This window comes from Rhopalosiphum maidis, chromosome 1 (genome assembly GCF_003676215.2).
Source record: "Rhopalosiphum maidis isolate BTI-1 chromosome 1, ASM367621v3, whole genome shotgun sequence".
NCBI lineage: Eukaryota > Metazoa > Arthropoda > Insecta > Hemiptera > Aphididae > Rhopalosiphum > Rhopalosiphum maidis.
In genome coordinates this window covers 38,345,382-38,354,666 of record NC_040877.1, presented here as the reverse complement: position 1 = coordinate 38,354,666, position 9,285 = coordinate 38,345,382, and positions in this window count along the sequence as shown.

Genomic DNA, 9,285 nt, shown 5'->3' with positions numbered 1-9,285 from the left:
TGTGACTGTTGTGACAGTCTTAAAATAAAATATTGAACTTAAAATATATGCATTACTTAAAATTTAAATGTACCAATATAATAATCTTTGTAACTGTCAGTTTTGTCAACAATATTTTTATTTTTAAACAGAATATTAGTTTATATTTTTATTTTTGAACAATTTTTAACAAATATTGAAAAATGTAGTTTTTTATTACACAACTAATATAATTTTTTAAGAATATAATGACCTAGACAAATTTAAATATTAATTTTTCCATCTATTTCAACTCATCAAGTATGATTTTTGGGGTTAACTGACTTCTATATTTTTAAGTTTTGTGCAGAGCGATGAACATATTGATTTCATAATTATGTATGTCTTACATAATGTTTTAGGACAGTAAAAATGCTTCAATATTCTACTATTTGGTTGTGGTTTTTAGTATAAAATTGAGATAATAATTATTTAGAGTAATAAAAAAAAATTACAGTGCTTTTCCTAATAATCAAGAAAAACAAAATAAAAAAAATTATTTTTTTTAAGCTAGACCTTTTGTTTTTTACAAAATGTATTTCTTTTTTTTGTTATAATTTAAAAACAAATAACCGTAGAATCTTGATTTTTTTTGCGTTTATATCCTATGTTCAATATAATATGGCATATTATTGAAATTTTAAATTTGTATTAGTTTTTTTGTTCTATAAATGTAAATTACAATTTTTTTTGTTCTGCCAGTGAGTTTAAATATTTAATAAAAGGTTTTTCATAAGTCATTTTTTATTAATAGAATAAAAAAAGTAGAGCGTAAATTCACAAACATTTTTTAAGTATTTTCAGATAGCATTTTAACGAATTTATTAATAAATAGTGCAAGAATTAGCAAATTGTTTTGACAATACACGTCATTTATATATTTATATTTTATTCTATTTTTCTATAATCATTATAGAAATTATTTATCTTACACTTTATTTACTCTATCAGAAATGTTACTTATACTCGTACACGTCTTGTTAATAATTTTTAATAGTATTTTAATGAGATAAATGAAATCAGTCAGTGATTGATAATATTTGGTATATAAAATTATTTATGATGTGAGTATATTATGATGGTAAGATTCATATTTAGCATTAAATAATAACTAATTATAAAAACAAAATTTTCTTAGCAAGATCTAAACATTTTATGTAAAGGAATGATGTTATAATAATATTATTGATCGTAATTTTATATTTTTAGTAACTTATTTTTATTTTGCATTCTATCTATGTAGTCGTACCCTTGATCCTAACGATGCGCTACATTTATAGATGTTGGGTGTAATTAAATAGTCAGTAAATGGCTAAAAAAAAAATTTTAATATTAAAATATTTTAAAACGGTGTATACATTTATAATTTACCGATATACAACTGTAATTTTATAGCTGTATACGCCAATTATCAGCACTTAATGGGTACGCAATATTACTGTTTAATATCGATATTACCATATTATTATAAACGAATATCACTATTTATGATCATTGAAGTTGTGATGTGTAACGGTCCTATTGAGTACATACATAATAATTTTTATTGTTATAAACTAAATAAATATATTAACTTTTATCTTTAGGAATACCATCTCCTTATCTTGTTATAACGAATCTAACTCTTCAATAAAAATCAAATTTCGAAATTTGCTTAATTCAACACCAGAATGAATTGTGTACATGTCATATTATAATAAAATACCTAGGAGGCTAGTAACAAAAACTTTAATAAACTATTAATTTTCAAATATTATTTTTATTTATATTTAAAAACAGCTTGTCTTAATAAGAATGATATAAGTAAATATAATATTATATTCAAAAATGTAATTTTTTTTTAAATTAATTTTCTATAATTTAAGGTTTAAAAATAATATATATTATGTTATTATGTATATACTATTAAAATGTTTAATAAATTCAAATATTATTTATTTTATGTCACCTTTAGTGATATCTTTCTATAAAGAAATTTTTAATACATTTTAACAATTAAAATATCAATAATAATAATTTTTATTTTGAAAAATAAATTAGAAATTTGTTAGAAGAACGCACTCAAATAATTAGCCTAAATTCCTATTACACGTGATAAGTAAGTTTTACACTTGATAAGAAATTAAATATTTTTTAATAGAATTTAATATCATACATTTTAATTATTAAAATTATAGAAAAAATTCAATAAAAACGTTTAAAACGTGTATTAAATACTCATTACTGCATAAAACGTTGGTCTTTATTAACGCAACGTTATTGGGTGGTATAGATATAATTTCCAATCACGATTTAACACGAATAATTTATTTTACCTTAGTTATGTATTTTATAGAAATATATAAATCATTAAATCATCGCCGTACTATTAAAAGTATTTCGGGATTATGTATCATAAATCCATAAATCTTCTGATGAATAAAAAAAAAAAAAAATATAAAGAACGCAAGAAATGTATTAAATTTCTTTGAGCAATAAATCCAATCGATTTTTTTCAATACAATGGAATTTACCACATTCAAATAGTAAATCGTATATGAAATGTACAATTTAGTTAAAAATAAGTATTATTATAACATTCCTTAGACCAATATTTTTTTTACAATAATTACATATTATTTTTGTAATATTTGTACGACAGACGCATTTTTTCTTTCAACAGTATACCTAGTGTAATTGTGAAACAGTGCTCTATTTTATACACGAATATACGATCTAAAATTAAAACTATATATTTTGTTTTTCCGATTTTAAAATTTTTGGAACATTGTATAGAAAATATATATTTAAGATCACTATAAATTGTAATAATGTTTAAAAAAAAATATTTTTTTTTCCAACATGAACTATGTGATTTTTTTTAACTACAACAAATATTAAAACGATATTAATAACAACTATAAATAAACTATATTTCTTACTTTTACGTTTTAAAATAATTTTAAATTTCAATTCACATTTTATGTCATTATTTATTTTGATGTATTTTTTATTTTACATTTTATTGATGTGGTAATTGTAAAAATGTAAAAAAATGTATAACTATGAATTTGTCATAAATAATGTTTCTATATGTATTATGTATTTATTTATATATAATTTTAGAAGAAATTTTGCTAAATAATTTACACAAAAATTCACAATATTAATTTAATTAATATTTAACTCGCATTGATACATTCATCTCACTTTAAGAAATACTAACTAACGATTAAACTGTATTCAATAAATATTTTTTTCATTTTATTTGAACCGTTTTAATATGTTATAGACTAAAGTTATAATGGCTTACACTAACCGATACTAACCTTCATACTAACCTAGTCTGCAATCATCAGGAATGTATCAAATAAAATAATATTACTAGTATTAAACATATTAAACCACTCAATAATAATCTAGTAGGTCAATTTGGTTGGCTGGTCATATACTCCACAATCCAATTTTAAACATTTAACGTACATAAATATTTAATATTTATGTACTAAAAATTATAAAGCTAATAAATTGTTTATTCAGTAAAAGTAATATATTAAATAAAATGTATACACATAATAAAATATATAAATAACGAAACTTTAAATAGTAACATACTGAATATTCACATGAAAAAAATGTATTTCTTTTCTTTTCCCCGAATTGGCTTTTTCTTGAGATCATCATACATTTGACAATCTTTAGTTTTTTTATAGTAGTATAATATTTTATATTGAAATACTACATTGATTTCCTTAATTTTTTATTGCACTGGATTGAAAATCATTACTTCTTGAGTACATAAGATATGGACCCATATTATTATGTATGTGGAGATAGGTATACAAATTTGTGAGTTGTCAAATAGTTGCATTCTCACTTCCTTTAATCTCCTAAAAAAATTGGTTTTGTATTTTATTAATTTTACATGTGATTTTATTTGAGATAAATATATCATTCATAAAAAAACAACGTTTATTTATATTTGTCACAATGTGAACTTACATACATACGTTTAGTATATCAATAATATTTATGATAGTTTCTTTAATTCCTTAAAAACATATCTAAATTTTATGCAAATGCATGTACATCAATCAGATTAATGACAACTGTCTAATATCTAATGTTTGTAGTTAAGTTGTTTATTTTCATGTTTAGTGATTTGTACGATAAAATAATTTTAAGTTCAAATGAATTATTTATTAATTGACAGTTTGTAGATTACATATTGACTTTTCTAGTGGGAATACTTTAAAAAACGAACTGATTATTTTAGTAGTAGTATAAAACCAATTAATTTAGTACCATAATGAAACTGCTGAATTTTAGGATAAATTGTATTTATTGTTAAGTCAGCTCGTTCGGAATATAATATCATAGATGTAATTTTATTTTTTATCAATTTTTGAAATAAGGTTTAATAAAAATGTAAGCTATCTCAAGTTAGTCTTGTTTTAATATTAAATAGTTGCGTTATAATATTTTATTATTGTTCTAGAAATATTAATTATAAGGTATTTAAATATTCTATAGTTTTATTTATTTTTTCTATACACGATAAATATTTCAAAATATTTTAACTATTTTTAAAGGTATTGGAACTAAATAGATATTTTCATTTACATCGTATTTTTATTTTTTTTTAATTATCAATAGCAATTTTTTTACTACCTAACAATTAAATTAGACAAAAACTAATGCATCAAAAAATAAATTCAATTAGATAAAATGATTAACAATGGTCACATAAATAAGACTTTAGAACTTTGGCGAAAGTAAATGTTCGAGGACATCAAGTCATTTAAACACTTATCGATTAAAATAGAACAGTTCACTGTGTAATAACAATCTCGTCCTTGGTCTAATAACTATATTTGAGAGTAAATGTATTTGCAAAAAAATTATAATAAAACTAAATAATGTATAACATATAGCAATCCTCTATACAGTTATTACTAAAGTAATTTACTTAAATTCACGTTATAATTCAAAAAATATTTATTTAAATTTATTTACCCATATTATATAGGTATATAAATATATGCTATATTATATAGAAATGTACAACTAAAATACAGGTTTTTAGTGAAATTATTTTGTAATGGCATATTTAATTAATTTTCATAGAAACTGTATTAAATATTATGAGTGCTAAGTATATATTTTATTTTTATCCTACGTACCATGTACTTACTGTGTATATGTATGATATAAAATATACTTATATTTACCTAAAATAACAACCTTATTATGCTATAATTTTTCAACTAATAGACGAATATTACTTTATTGTATAATGTATTATGCTGAACAATCATGTTCATATTTACAGATCTAATTCAAACACGATGCAGAGTTGTTATTTCTTATTCAAACAGAATGCAATTTAAACATGTAATGAATATAATATAAGAATTAAATAATTATATTTTGATGGAAATTATACAAAATATTTGAAGTAAATATTCATAACAATGTTTTTTTTAAAAAAAACGGGTTAAATGAACAAATCATTCTTCTTCAAACGTAAAAAGTATGAAAAGAGGTTAACCAAATTATAAATTCACGTGATAAATCAACTTATTAGTATCCTTTTAAATTGTTCATGTCAAGATTAAATACAGTTTCGTTATCAATTTGTATTATAAATACAAATTTTTTGAATTCCAATCGTCAAGTCGTAACAGCAACCAAATCTTAAAATTAAATGTACCCGACTAAAAATCGTTGATGTAATTTCACAAGGTTTTGTAAACAAGAAGTTTGATACACATGAAGGTATGTTTATTTTTGTATAATAGGGTTTTTAACAAAAATAATTGTTGTTATTTAATACAAGTACTTACCTATTTTAGTTCTGATGCGGACGATAAATTTAAAAGTGAAACATTTATTTTTATTATTTAAAAATATCTTATGATCAATTCTATAAATTAATTTTTAGGTGTACATATACCTACTAAACGAATTGTAAGTAATTAGTCATCACAAACTCAAATGTAAGAAAAATATATAATAATTTAACATCTGCATAAGCTACTTAATTGTTAATAATATTATAAATTATTATTATTTTAATATTTTCTATATTTTACTGAAATATGTATAATTTAATAGCAGTATTCGATAGGAATGGTAGTTAGCTCTTTCTTTTGTATTACATGCAGAACTGCATTAAAAATGTACAACATTAAACTTAGGTAAAACAGAGACATAACACTATTAAAAAATCGTATTCAGCTTTTTTTTTTTTATCTTTTTACTGCAAATATATTAAAATATCGAATATGTCAGTACAAAATTGTTTTCAACATTGGATTTCTTAACTTAAGCACCTATGGTTTACTAAAAGAACTGTCGGAATATTATTTTCACAATAAACGTCGTTAAACATGGTTATACGTTAATTTCCGTTACAGAGATTTCCTCATGAACTCTATTAAGGTTAGGTCATCGAAAACAGGAAATTTTAAATTATTAGTAAATACATTTTCTATAAGAACTTCTAGTTGATATAAAAACATGTATGTATGTTATATAATATCTCACATGGTAAATTATGAAAGTTAATATTCAAAGTCCAAACGGTCTCTTTGATGTCATATTATGTATAACATTTAGTTTAAATATATTTTTATTTTATTCTTATTTACCATTAATCAAATACAAACTACAAAATAAATAATAGAATAGAACAAGTCTGAATATCTAATAAAAAATATAGACATACGCTTCACATACTCAACTAATAATATGGTTACTTTTAAAAAATAATCAAAGAAATATTTCCTACCTTGGAAATGTTTTATATATTTACAATATCAATTATTAGACCATACTGTTAATATTGTTAATATATTATATTTATAATATATATATTTTTTCAACATTTATTTGAAATTGTATATAATCTATAAATGTATTTATAATAAGTAATAATAAGCATAATATTATGTAAGTAGGTAATTTAATTAGAAATAAAAGACGGGTTAAAAGGAAGTAATACTTTTTGACAGGAACGATAAAATATTAAAATGCATACATTTATTATATATTTTATTTATTATATGTATAAATAACAACTTAGACGGTTATTTACCTTATATTCATATCTAACCACTGTTTATTGTAGAAGTAAGTAAATACAGTAAATATTGATTTTATTCTTATGATAATTCTTAAATACAATGTTTTTTTCTGTATGAAAACTAAAATACTAATTAGTAATACTAATTTGAATAATTAACAATATTAGGTGCCTACCTAATCATCCAATTATAAAGCATTGAAAGTCGATAAGCTGATTTCACTTTTAATTATTTACTATTTTAAATAATAAAAGATACTATGAAATAAATGAAATTGATCAGAGCTTATAATAAATTATATATTATATCACACACATATGAATAATTCTATTTCCGCCTGAACAAATTCTGGGAGACTCAACGGTGCGTGATATTATGCAGTAGGTCATGTATGAAATTGAGAATAGTTTGAGATTTGTAATAAAATAATAATCATTGATACATCACCTTAGAATATTTAACCATTATTCGGGAATATGAAATTCTATTATTCGTGTTAAAAATAAACACAAAATACATATTTTTCAACAAAATTCGTCCAAATCATGAAAATTTGTAAAACATCTTGTAATCCAAATTTCAACAATTTTTAATTTTAATACATAGGATTAAAAATTGAGTATAAAATTACCATAAAAATTTGTCATTGGTTAAAAAAAACAAATTTAGCATGAATCCAAAATATTGTTTATGTGTATTTGAGATTCTAATTTGAGCAAATTGGATATTAGAATGTAAATAAAAGGATTTATTATCGAATGATTTTTGAAATTGTATTGCAACTAAATAAATATTATTCTTAAAAACTTGAAACATCAAGCAATCCACGATTTACTTATATTATAAATTATATTATATTATATTATTATACATAATGTCATCTTCAAAATATTTAGACAAATCTTAAATTTTTTATAGACATTTTCAATTTTTTCTTTGATAAATGTTTGAATTTCAAATCCCGAGAAAATTTGTCAAATTTTTAAACATTTGGAGTTCAACCAATAAAGGTTTTTGTATATATTTTAGGAAACAAATTAACTTAAATCTTATTTTTTTTTACCCAATGATACTCCTGCCCTACATTTAAGAAACTACGCCCAACAAGTGTTTATGAGTTTTACTCATTTTCCTTCAGTCACTCTCCAAAAACAAAAATGTTTTATTAATATGAATCAATTAATATCTATAATGAGCGGAAAGTCAAGGCGCTCCTCTATATAGAATTTATCACTTAATAAACAAAAACCATTTGTATCATAGTTTAAAATTATAAATCATACAAATACTGTCGATCATAGTAAAGTACTTAACAAAATATCTTATAAGTTATTAACTAATAACGAAGATAATATTTTTAATTGGTCTACAGGTGACAGGTCTAGCTCAGATAATTCAGTAACTATATTAAAGAAATAACTCGCCTTCAATTAATCCATCAAAATTTAAACAGCTTATTATAAACATCAAATTTATATTTAAAATTAATATGTCTCACTTTCCAAAATAAATATATAACTCGTGAAACAAATACTACTTCCCACTCAAATGAAAAATAATCGAAAATCTCTACATCCACGTTCACTTCACTACTACCACTGACGTCATCAATAATCATTTAAAATTATCAATTATTCTGCAACATAATTTAATCTTTAATATCACCAAAAGAATTTTTGTGCTAGTTCTCTAGAAACGACAAAAAAAACTAAATATATATTTAATTAAACCATATTATCAAAAAAAAAAAAAAATGTTAATCTCTAAACATATCATAAAATATAAAACCATATCATTTAGTAATCAGTCACCTTCACTATTATCAGTATATAAACCCTAATTAACTGCATAAAAATAAATTTATATACAAAAAGGTTTTTTTTTTAGAAATGTTACAAAAGTTCTCCATGGTCAAACAAAGATACTTCTCTCTTTTTTCTGTCTCAATCTTAAATTAATAAATAAAAATAGGTATATAAATGTATAGTCAAATTCGATACATTATGATAAAAAAAAATTGAATAAAAAAACCATTAACCAAGTATAAAAATAAACCTACCCTAAAAATGACTAAAATCAAAAAAAAATCATATTCTTCCTCTTTTTACTTTTGACAAATTTAATTTTAATAACAAAAATTAACAATAAATATTTAACTATAGAGTTACATAGTATATTTTACTGTTGGATAAAATAACCT